The 13122-nt window shown below is 39.5% G+C and overlaps 1 protein-coding gene across 1 annotated transcript in view; it reads right to left on the minus strand.

The window, feature by feature from the left end:
- insrb (insulin receptor b) overlaps positions 1-13122 on the minus strand; it is an 88627-nt gene that overhangs the window by 51581 nt on the left and 23924 nt on the right. The window lies entirely within an intron of this gene.

Raw genomic sequence — 13122 nt, forward strand, 5'->3', positions numbered from 1 at the left:
ACACACACACACACACACACACACACACACACACACACACACACACACACACACACACACACACACACACACACACATACACAAAACAGGTGCACTGAAAGCGTCATCTGTGTCTTATGAGTGCATGTTGTGGAGTGCAGCAGATCCAGCCAAGTTATGGACAGAAGTACAGAGTGAGACCTTATTTTAGGTGCAACAATGCCATCACAAGACCTGGAGCAGCAGACCCTGTGGGTATGAAGGCAACAGCCAAGGCATACCAAACATTCACAGGGTTAGACGTCATTCTCCCTGGTGATACACAACCAAACACATGCAATCGTAGGAGATTAACTCACTAGATCAGAGTCTATTTCAAGGACATTTTATGGGTACAAATCAATGTTGTTTTTAACAGTAGTTTTTACCCTAAACTGCTAGCAATACGTAATACCAAAATATTTGGTCTGCTACATCAAATAGCAACTTGCTTAATAGCAACCTTCATTCCACCTAATAATGGAAAGCTTAAAGGGGCTTAAAAGCATATTACGCTTTCTATAATTACCAATGAACTAAGAGATGATAATCACCACAGTTGATCCTTGTTTAAGCACCATACTCCAATTTATTACCATGCACAACTTTCCATATGCTTTATGAATGTCAGTGTTTGTAAAAAGAAACCACCTGGTCTGAGCTGATGCTAACAATTGGTGGGAAACCTGTAGAGGCACTGCAGCTATACGCAGCTCGATGACTGACACTGTAACGCAGCCTTCAAAAATGTTAATACGGCACCTCAATGTCAATGCAAAGTATATTTTTTGTACTATAATATTCCTCTCCTCAGTGCAATTATTTTGCAGCCTATTCGTAGCCAATAACTCTTGCAAAAGAAGAACTTTCTTCACTTTATGTTCCGGTTGTAAATAATCATTCATAACAAAAATGACTTGAATATAATGAGATATTCATTTTGGGATATCCCTCTGAACTTTTATTTCAGCACTTAATTTAATTTCAAATTTTATCTCGAGATGTTTTCAAGTTTAAAGTGCTTCAATGAGCTGAAATTTAAACACTTTTCCAGTAAATTGCTTGTCTTGTAATTCTTCTTCAAATAAAGAACTTTATATTTATTTAAAAATATATAGATTAGAACCCTACAAAATAAAAGTTTCAATCCTTCATAGGTTAGATTATGCCAAAACTAGATTCTACATTAATAATGGACGAAATTTAGGCATAAAAAAAGTGTCTACCTTTCAAAGTAAAGCTCACAGATACAAAAAAAAAAAAAAAAACAGTTTTCAATCGATGACTTCATATATTAACTCACATCTTTTGAGCCTAACCTTATAGGAAAAGTTTTTTCTCCTTATAAATTAAACCACTGCTTGAATCAGCTTTGTTAGTTTACTCAGGTTCTCTTTGTCTGATATTAAAAAATACCTAATAATGATCTAAAGCATATTTTAAAACTTTTACAACAGTTTTTTGTAGAGTTATTATATTCCACAAAGTGCAAAAACAGTTTCTCTTTAATTTGCGATATAGTGGTTAAAATATACCCAAAAACTTCAAAACAACCTCAAGGTTTGACATTAATTAGTAGTAGGTGAGCAGCATCCACATTTAGAAACTACAGAAAACATGGCCTGTCACAGACATATGATCCGAAACTCACGCGGCTGCCAACAACACGAAGCGTGGACAAACATTTTATGACCAATCACATGAAGCGCAACTGTGATCTGCTCCAATCACAGGCGCGCACACTGTCATGGCGGCCATCTTTGGTAACCGGAGCCAGGACCGTCAAGTTTGGTCTATCATTTTGAGGCCCAGAAATTCCTGCATGTCTGCATACCACAGCATGCAAAGAGGGGGGAGGAAGAGAAGGAGAGCGGGAGAGCACAAAGGAAAAAAACAGAGAGGAGAAGAGAAGAAAGGGAAAAAGGGAGGACCTTTCAGATGAGGAGGAGCATCAGGAGCAGAGAAAAAAAGAGAGACAGTCAAAACCATTTTTCCTCCTTTTCATTATWTTKTTTCAGTGATGACTGAATGCTTTCTAGGCTTTTCATCGYATTACCAGAAATCTATACTGGTGAAACCATTGACTGGAAATGCAGAAAACATCTTACATCTTCAGATGACTTTCTCACTGAGCTTTTAACTTTGGGAACAGAGTTTTAACATTTAGGCAACAGTAGCAACATTTCTACATTACCTGTCTATCTTCAGTGCAAATGGCTGCTGAGTGACTTTATAGGTTAAACACCATTACAGGATCGCTTTGCTCCATAGGATCTTGATCGCAACAGAATAAAACAGATGTAGCAACAAGGTCAGGAAAGTACCTTTCAGGATCCAACAGGGAAGAGTGAGAAAACAGACTCCATCCTTCAACATTTTGTTCTATTTTACTACATAAACCAAAACCTCATACCTTTACATCCTTATTTATCTGAGCCTAACATCAACTCACACTGTTGGCACCTTCATACATGTTTATTCATGTGAAGGTTGCAGGTCACCTCGCTCTCTCTTTTTTTTCTTTCTTTTCTTTCATTTCCAGGTGAACATTTCTTATCGGATTTCTCTTTCCAGAGATCTAAAAGATTCATGCCAAGAAAAAAAAATGCTCCAGAGAAACGGTACAAGTCTCAACAGAAACGCAACAGGTTGGAGGAAAGTACCGTTTTTTTTTGTTTTTTTTTGCAAACTGAAACTATGCCAGTCTGTTTACATGTGGCAACAGCTTTATGGTCAGTTTATGAGTGAGTGTATTTATGAACTTCTTTCTGTGAAAAAGTGTTTCCCCACTGACAGATTTCCATTACTGATGATTTAATTTATTAAGGAAAAACATCAGCCATGGTGAAAAAGCAATTYCTCCCGGACTTAATCTGGTTTGATCCTGCATGCTAGCAACATTTGTTTGCAATAACTTGTAAAGAGTTGTTCACATTGCTTCGGATCCCCTCTTCTTGTTTTATTTCAGCCACATCTGAAGGTTTTCAAGTGTAAACAATTTATTTAAGGTCATGTCACAGCATCTCAGCTGGATTTAGGTCCAGACTTTGACTATGCTACTTTGACTTAAAGCATTTAAAAAAAAAACATTACTTTTCTCACTGGAGTCCCAAAGGAAAGACCTCATGACTCAACAAGGGTCATGAGGTTTGGATAACTTTTTCTGTTATTTACTCTGGTTATCTTTGATGAGACTGCATTTATAAACTCTTCCATATCTCCTCTTATCCTCTACTGTCTTGCCTCTAACCTGAGCTGGATGTTTTTCCTTCCCCAGTCACCCAAAATTGTTTCCTAGYATGTGGCTTACCTGATGTCAGGTGTCACAAATATGACCCTAGATAGTAAAATGGTTCTCTATACTGAGCCCTTGCTGCCTTCAGCTGGAGCTTTGTGGTACTCCCTTCTCAACCACCATCAGAGATCCATCTTACTGAAAATTATGCTCTTTTCCCAGAAACACAACATATTCTCGGTAAGCCACGATTCCATGGAAGATACCAAAGATATTTTTGGCCTTAGGGAGACTTGTTAAATATTTCGGGGGAGGAAAAAAAGTTGTTTCTTGAAAGTCAAGGACCTAATATTCAGAGAAGTGAATTGGTCTGGGTGAAACTACTCGGAAATGCATGGCTCCTGGAAGCAGGTAGAAGTCCAAGGTCATAAAACAATGAATGACTTCAGGCGAGCATAATCGGAGGACAAAATTAGTTTCTGTAATCATTTTGAGGGAAACAAATTTTTTAAAACAGTAAAAGTTGAAAAGGGTCAAGAAGTTCCCAGCCAGAACTACCTCAAGCACTTTCTAAACCTGAGGGAAACAATGCTTTCCAAAGGAGATGTAGACCCTTCAACTGCTGATGTGCCGTAGCGCCACAAACCCATAAAATTCCCAGGATTTTATKGATCACAACTTTCATTTTTTCTAAATACTTAACAGCAGCTGTGGTGACAAGCAACATTAAGCTGCTAACACGTGCTTTTGAGGTTACATTCGCATGACCATGAAGAGATCTCCACTGAAGCAACAGCTTTACAGTGAGTTAATGACACGCATTACATTYACTTTACATAATACATCCATGCAGATGTTCTAGGCATGAGCATCAACTCTGAATCTCAGGGTACGATGACTTTTTTAGTGTGRTATTTCCTCACTTGACTTGAAATATATTTTAAATTCAATACAAAATGTCCTCAACAGCATCTACAATCTTGACCCACTTTGGGTTTTCTGGCAGACGCGACCAGATTTTTATCTAAAATGTCTTGGTATTTTAAAGCATTCAACATGCAACACAGTCTAACCAGAGAAAAGGAGAAAAAATCCTCAACATCACAGATTTGCCACCTTACTMACAAATGGGCATGAGCTGCTTCTCCAATTATTCTTTTTTTTGCTTCATTGCAAACCCACCTGGAGCACATGGTTCCAGTTAAACTCTCTGTACTTTTTAAGCAAAGACCACATGTTTCTGTCTGACGGTTGAACAAAAAAGTTTTTTTTTTTTACCTGTAATAGTCCCCAACCAACCAGTTGACATAATAAACATGTACTGGTTAATATGGAGATTTCATGACCCCAAGACGCCTGATTCCTTTGGCCCAAGTTATTTTTCCCCAAACATGAYATCATCTTTTGGCAAAACCACTTCTGACAAAAAATCAGTTATCAAATAGCATGTGCTCTTGTCTTTCCCATCTTAAAGCGAAGCAATGAAAGTGAGCCACTTTTTATTGCATGAACATCCCAGTAAAACAGGAAGTAATAAATTACAAATTTAATATTCATAGGCAAAACAAATAATAATTACAGTAYGTAGCACTAATTCTCGTTCCGAATGTGAGAATTAAAGATCTGTCCATGGAATCTCAAATGTTTGAGATTGGTTAGCTTTGTCCACCTTACTTCCTTGCATGTGCTACCTACCGTATTTTGGATTAAAAAAAGCATTTGAGGCTTTAGAAACGGTCTTAGGAAAGTATTTATACCTTTTGCTTTTGTTCAGGAGAGACGACATTTAGGTCGGCTGCAAACTGCAGTGATGGGAGTCACAGAATTAGTGACCATCTTCACACAAAAAACATAAAATCAAYCGTGATAACATTAGCATCCATGTTAATGTCAGACTGAGGCAGGCTGTCATCTGATCCACCCAAACACCTGAAAATAATCCCCTGCSCTCAACCCATGGGAAGGTCTTGTTATTTTCCTCCCTCATACACAAACACACTGCTAAACCCTCAGTCCTCACCTCTGCTCTAAGCTGGCTGTATTCTCATTTCTGACATACTGGTTTGCAGTTTGGCGGTTTKAATTAGTAATGAACYTCCAAGCTCRGTGTCCCTGCTTAATAGTTTGGGATATCTCCATCTAACTTTTATTTCATTTCRATTTTATTCCTCTCATAAAAATAAGCCTCCATCAAATTCTCTCTCCCCAGGGCTCAGTCATGGCGCTCAGCAGTGGGAAGTAGTTTAGACAAAGCCAGGAAGTAATGAGGAAGTCCTTACAGAGAGCTCAGGATGTGAAAATAAAGTRCCTGCCAACATGATTTCCAACAAAACTACACAGAGATAAAAACTTTGTATACTGCACACATATAGACGCGGTCAAATTTAGAGGCTAAGGAGCTTTWAAACATTACAAAAACATAACCTTTAACTTGAGTAGGCCCGTTCTGAATTATTTTAAGAAATATTTTAAATAAATGTCAATAGTATTTCACAGGTTAAAGCAGTGAGAGAGACATTTGATCATTTTTCTTCCTCTACAACCTCTCTCCATCTCACCCAATACGATTTAGATACAGGAACTGAGATGTTTATGGCAGATGGTTGATTTTGTGTCAAATGAGTCATTTCTGTGTTCATTTGGTCATTCGTTTGGATGATGACCCATTTTCAGTTTTCTGACAAGGGCCACCAGCTCATGGTATCGGTCTTGGCATTCATCATGCCAGCTTTATTTATGCAACACTTCAAAACACCCGCGACGCCAGAGCACCRTGMATAAAAAGTATAGAGCAGCAGTCACATAATGAGATAATAAACAATAAGATAACCTAAAAACCAATCGATCAGGAAGAAATTGAAGAAGTTAAATTACTAAAGCAGGTAATTGCAGTTTCAAAAGAGATTTGGCTTCACTTTAGCAAGTGCACACAGTTCCTGTTCAGGTCTTCTCACAGAGAATAGCAACTATACGCGTTTAAAAATGCTTTTCCTGGCATCTATGGAGATTTCCCCCTCTCTATCAGTGGAGATGTATTTTAACTTTCTTCAACATCCTGCTCACTGTGCGTAGTGGCAAGACCAATATGGGTCCTTGTTCGGGGAAACATAAAAGTCACAGATTATCAATTAACAGTTCCAGGAAACTCTTGAAGATCTGAAGAATCACACCTTTAAAAACTGCTTCAGGAACATTTACATTGAAGGAGCCATTAATTTCCTAAAATTTCCTTTTTCTTAATGTCAATGAATACATTTATTTGAATGAGAGGTGGGRTTTTCAAAAWWWTTTTATGTGATATTACAATTCTGGAATAAAAAAAGGATTTGTTTATTTGTAGGGTTCTTACTCATCTKTACCATGGGTGCCAATATATTTGTCTCCATCTCCACAAGAAGAGTCAAATGTTACCAAATTAAGATCAATTATCTCTCTGGTATTCCAGTAAAAAGGTTTGCTATTAGAAATAAATAACTGGGGATGCTTAAAAATGTGAAAAGCTGGTGACTATATGAGTAGCTGCGCCTCCTGCTATGAAGATGGAGCAACGTTTTATGTGAATAAACTCTGTGCTTGCGGTGTGTGAATGCCTATCATCGGGTACGTGYGCTTCCTATGGGTGTATGCAGAGCAGGATGTGGGAGAGCAAGCCCATTGATGAAATGTAGGAGAGAGGAGAGACGGYTTCCCAGATCCCCCRGGGCACTCAGCTAGCTCCGCCTGCTCCGCTCTGAATCAGGCTGAGTGCGTGTGTGCGCCATAACCAGTGCCAGTTTATCAAAGTTAATTTGGGTTTGTAAACCATGATGCAAGCAGCAGGAGAAAGAAAGCATGAGAGTATGATTAATACCTCTCCCCCTAAAGCTGTCTCTTTGTCTTTACCCTTCCTCCTTTCTCTCATTCAGCTTTTGCCTCCCGCTTCCACCCATAGTCTCGTTGACAACGTTCGCGCCGACTGAAACGGCAGTGATTGGGAGCATGTGTGCGTGCGTGCTGATGCAAGGCGAGGAATCAGGAAAAAGCTCCAGCTATTTGAATTTGACGGCATGAAAGAGGGGCTCGCCTGTGTCTACAGCAGTAAACGAGAGAACGATGAGAACAAAATGTGTGCAGCTCTTTGTTCTTGACGAGAGAGAGTCTCGCATGCGTCGCAATTCACTTTATTGGAGACATGGGATGAAAAAGGAAACTGGAAGCTACTCAGAATTGGCATTTGATTATTTTCTAGCTAAAGCAAATTAAAGATGTCTTATCTCTGGAAAAGAACAACTTTTAACTCTGCAAGGAACAAAAATTGTAATTGATTCCTAATGTTATTAAAAAGGGACTTACTTTTGTTGATTAGTGTGGTTTTGCGAAACTAAGTAAGCTGCAAATGAACCCTAAAATTACATGCATTAAAGCTTAATGGCCCCAGAGCTGCACTCTAGAATACATTTCAGGTGGTTAGGCAAACTTTAAAAAGGGTCTTCAACAAAAGATACATTACTAAGTCCATAACTTACAGTGTCTTAAAAAGTCCGTGGACATAAAAATCAAGCAAAACTTTAACTTAAAAACATTTAAGACTTTAAGCATTTAATTTTATTAAACAGAAAAATATTGGGTCTGTTGGACTTAATTTCAACATGCTGACTTTGTGTTTGTGCGTTTCAGATTTCTCCATTTGTCTGTCTTTTAAGATTTGTGATCTAAGTAAATGTATTGTAGAAACAAAAAAAGCTCTTTATGTGGAGGCTTGTTTGCTGAATAAGGGCAATGTTTAGCAAATTAAAACGTTCCAAAGGTTGTTGCCTTGTTGGTCAGATTTGATTAACTGTTTTGGTATCAATTCTGGTTCTTGAGTTAGAGTTGAATGCACATGAATGAATAGAGAATTATTCACACCCCAGGAAAATTTAGACTTAAGATTTTCTTTTAAAAAAAAATTAAAATTCTCCTTATAGAAATTGAGGCATCTGCCAAGATAATAAAACTATTTCTTAAAAAAGCATCGATTTACAACTCTTCATAATAATCAATTTAAAAAAAAATCTTTGTGACATTAAAGCAATAAAACCCTTCTTAGAAATTGCCGATCAGCTTTTTGCATGTCCCTCCTGGAGTTTGGATGATTTAGATTAGTTGAAAAGCCTCATTGCCATCACCCTAATCTTTAGCTTGTTCCCAACTTTCTTTATCGCAGTCAAGTCAACGCTCTAGCGAGGCCACTTCAACGGGTTAATATTACTTCCAGTCAGAAGAAATGTGTTGGTAAAATGTAAATATTACTTTGAACCTAAATCTGCCAGGGTGTGAATTATGTGTTGCTTAACTGTAGGCGTGGGCCTCTGAGATTCTTGGAGTATGAAAGCGTTCTGGGAGAACACCACAGCGTCGCCATGTTAATGCAAAACTAAGAAATGAACAGATGAATTAGTGTTCCTTAGTAGGGAGAAGGCTACGAGCAGCTCTGCACAGCAGCAGGTAAGGGAGGGACCAGGGTTGTGCTATTTAGAATACTCATAAAAACAAATATATAGTTTACAAGAACTGTTTGTATTAACCAGTGTGAACTCAGCAGTCCATAGCAACAGGGTAACTCGGAGTCCTTTTACAAACGAACCACCTAGCAAGCCAATTTGTTGAAGTTCACTTAACTAAATGGTTATGTCAGATTAACAGCCTCTTTAAAACACCTATTTAGCGCTCAGTGGAAACAACTGTGGAGACTAAACCAGGAGAAGGTTTAGGGAAAGACATGAAGAGATGTGAATGTGGAGGAAGACCAATCAGAAACACTTCTAAAGCCCAATTAAGACGCGGGGCCAGGCGAGTGAATGTTTGTTTGTGGGGGACGGGTAACAGGATGCCTCACTGCGTACCACCATCCTAAAAACAATCCTCTCCTTTCTTTCTTTCACTCCTCCGTCGCCTCTAACTTTGGCCGATTGCCACACTGGCAAAAGGCTTGTGTGAGTGAGTGTTTTTTCTGTGTGTACCTGGGATCCGCACTTGAAATGCCCCGCCATGTTTGTTTTGCACTGTTTATTTTTGCTAAGCCCGACCCTCGCCGTCCCCTCCGGGCCTCCTCGTCTTATCCTCGCCGAGGGGTTCAGGGGTTGATAGCATGAGAAATCAAACACTGATGGAAATGTCACCAACGAAAGTTTCCACCAGTGAAGCTCGGAGATCCCAGCTGAGACAACACGAGAAACGTGTTACATGCGATACTCTACATAAACCTTTATCGTTTCATAAGAGGCAACATGGAAAAACTTTTTTCTTTTTTTGGAGCAAAACCTTTGATATCTCAAGTTCAAGATTTCACCTTCATGTCTTCTGAGAGTTTCTTTCACGGGCTGTGTTGGAGAGATTTGTTGTGTTACTGTTGCTGGGACACAACCCTGGCAATAGACCTACACAAATAGTAGCACAAAGTTAGCGACCAGTGCTGCTGGGTGCCTTTAATGGCCTTCATTTCTGAACAAACTGCACATGAGGAATATTGGGATCATTTAAAAGCAGGCGGCTGCACAGTGGCGTAGTTGGTAGAGCTGTTGCCTTGCAGCAAGAAGGTTCTGGGTTTGATTCCCGGCCCCGGTCTTTCTGCATGGAGTTTGCATGTTCTCCCTGTGCATGCGTGGGTTTTCTCCGGGTACTCCGGTTTCCTCCCACAGTCCAAAAACATGACCGTCAGGTTAATTGGCCTCTCCAAATTGTCCCTAGTTGTGAGTGTGTGTGTGCATGGTTGTGTGTCCTGTCTGTCTCTGTGTTGCCCTGCGACAGACTGGCGACCTGTCCAGGGTGACCCCGCCTCTCGCCCGGAACGTTAGCTGGAGATAGGCACCAGCAACCCTCCCGACCCCACTGAGGGACAAGGGTGTAAAGAAAATGGATGGATGGATTAAAAGCAAGCACCGCTTTTTAAGAAATGCTCAATTTGCTTTTCTAATGCAGACTTGCTGACATTCACTTCTCTTCATGCTTTTGTATTCATACCTTTTGATTTTTCTGCTGTTTTGATTGATTTTATTTATTTATTTTTTTTAGAAAAGCTGGCCCTCCGCACTACCCCACTATGATTTCACCTCTTCAAGGTGCCCCACTTCCCACATGCCCGGTGTGCTCTGCTACATCAGGATTTCAGGTGTTATGTAGTTGTGTTTACTTGGTGATAGAGATAGGCAACACAAGTGAAGCCTGAACTAAAAAAAGGTGCTTTAGGGACTTGTTAAGAACTGTGGGAGTGGAAACACTCCCTTTGGTGTGTACTGTGGGTTTGGTACGTTTGCAGAGGGTTTACATGAAGAAAAAGCTTGACAACAACCTGAAAGGTAAACTCCAACCAGCACTGGGCTGTTGTGGCATCTGAACCCTCTTTAAGTTTTAAGGCACAACAACCCATTATGATATCACTTTGTTTCGTGAGTCATTTTACAAAACAAAATTAGGTCAAAACACACAACAACACTTTACTGTAATGAGATCCTTTAAAGTAAATGGCTTCGCCTTCTTTTTGAATAATTCATTTGTAGGTTTGCTGCTGTAGGACAGATGGCAGGAAGGACAAGCAGACATATGGATGAATGGATTGACGGGAGGACAGACGAAAGGACTGATGAATTGAAAGATGGACAGATGGACAAATGGATGTATAGATGGATGGACAAACAGAATGAATAAATGAATTCTGATAATGAATGAACTCTTAGAGGTAAACGAGGAATAACAACTGGCTGTTTTCTCTGCTGAATATCAGAATAAACATCCATGATTTTATTTGGAACAGTAAAGTTTTTAAATCACTACTTTTTCATTTTTCTTCACTTTCTAAGGTTGTTTTCACTCATTTTAAAGACCTAAGGACCAGATATTTATCTTATTCTGTCATTTCAAATACAAACTGCAATCTTGAAAAGGAGGTGTCCTTACTTTTCACCATGACCGTATGACCCATTAAACGTCTTTAGAGTGCATGTTGACAGAGTCACATGGACCTTCCACTCAGGCCTGCTCACTACAGCTGGCCGCTGTCCAATTTAAATTCACCTCTGGTCGAGAGGATCACAGAGCGCTGTCTGATGACGCATGAAGTCGTGTTTGGATCTGTAACAATCTGAGAGCACCGTGAGCGACTGCGTCGGCCTCAAAGAGGGGTACGAGCAGTTCATTAGTTATCTCCCCTCTGCCAATTTTGCCTTCAGGATTGGAAGCAGACACCTTGTGTGCTGGAAAACAGCTACAGCACACAATAAAGCACGTAGGCAAAGGCAATGTGAACTTTAGCCTGAAAAGCTTTTGTCCTCCACATTAAGTGTATGTTTACGTGTGCATGAGTTGTGCAAGCTGCGCACTGGCTCCTGTGTGACTCCAAAAGCAGCAGAAAGGGACTTTTTGTTTGCTCCCATTCAGTATTTTTGTCTTTGTATAGTCCTTCCATGATTTGCAATCTCCTACTATTTTATTTAGAAATTTCCCTAAATGAAAAGCCACGTATCAAGTAGTTTTTTTTAAAGCTTAACATAAAATTGCAACATACAATAGAAAAGCTTAAAACTAACCTTCATTTCTTTATGCGGTGCGTACACAGATTTCTTGTCGGTATCTGAAGTTGTCAAATTGATTCTTTGTTTAATTATTTTCAGCTGCAACACTCATTTAGTGCCTGAATTTTACTATCGTTTTATGACTTAATAATTAATCTCTATACTCTAGATTGCTGATGAGTTACAGCCTTATTGTATAAACACACGCGTAGACACATGCACACAAACAAAAGAGCGCATTCACACACACTTGTACCATGGTTTTCCTGTATAGAAGGAGCAGTGTAGGATCAGAGGAGAACATGCCCCCGCCTCCTCCGGCTTTCACCTAACATAAGTGGAACCTTGTAAAAACACAAAAACACCACAGTTTCCACTCGCATATAAACTTTAATGCTGCGTCTAATATTTCTTCCCCATGCACCCACTTCTGAGTGCATGCGAGTTTGTAAACTTTGACAGGACCTGAGAAAAAAAAAAAGGAAATTAAACATCTTATAGCTTCCTTTACTCGACTGACTGAGCGCGGCTACAAAGCTGCAACAAAATAATCAAAACCTACAAAGAAATCCTACCTGGTGATTCATTAACAGAAAATATGCTTTGTTTTTAAAATGTAAAACAAACATCTGTTATTTTTTTGTTTGTTTGTTTTTAATGTGAAAGTGTAGCCGTCTCTCCTCTACAGGCCCATATTTATACATACAGCAGGAATAACTCACACACACTCCCCTCGCTGCAGTGCAGGCAGCATTGCGTCATGTTCTAGAAACGGCTCCTGCTCTGGCGCTCGGCTCTAGGCTTGACGGTGTAACTATGGCATTATGCAGCGCGCTGCATCATATCTGCTCCAACGGGCCTATCCCAAGCAAAGGAGGCTCGCAAACACGGCCTCTGACGCACCGCGTGCAGCCGCTTCTGCTTATCAGCCAACTTTCATCCTTTTTTTTTCTGTTAATGTCCGGCTATGAATAGGTCCAGGAATCAGACTGTATTATTATACTTGGGTCATGCTGGGAATGATTCGTTGGGTAGTTTTTACGTTGGGTTCAAAGTATATTCAAGAGTTGCTGACTCTAATATTTAAGATCTATTTTAATTAAACCATCTAGCCTTTTAAGTGATTATTATTTAAAATATCATTTAGAAAACTTTAAGAAATGTGTTGCACTGAGAGGCCCTCAATGCACAGAACCTCTATGCAAACTGGACTTATCATTTTAAGTCCTTCTTGTTCCTACTTCTACATGAGAAGTCCATTTCCTGTACTGTGTCCCTGATGTCAAGCATTGACAAATCAGGGAGCAAACATTGAATGCAGAATGCAAATGGTGATATATA

The sequence above is a fragment of the Poecilia reticulata genome, linkage group LG4 (genome assembly GCF_000633615.1).
Source record: "Poecilia reticulata strain Guanapo linkage group LG4, Guppy_female_1.0+MT, whole genome shotgun sequence".
In the NCBI taxonomy this organism is placed as follows: Eukaryota; Metazoa; Chordata; class Actinopteri; order Cyprinodontiformes; family Poeciliidae; genus Poecilia; species Poecilia reticulata.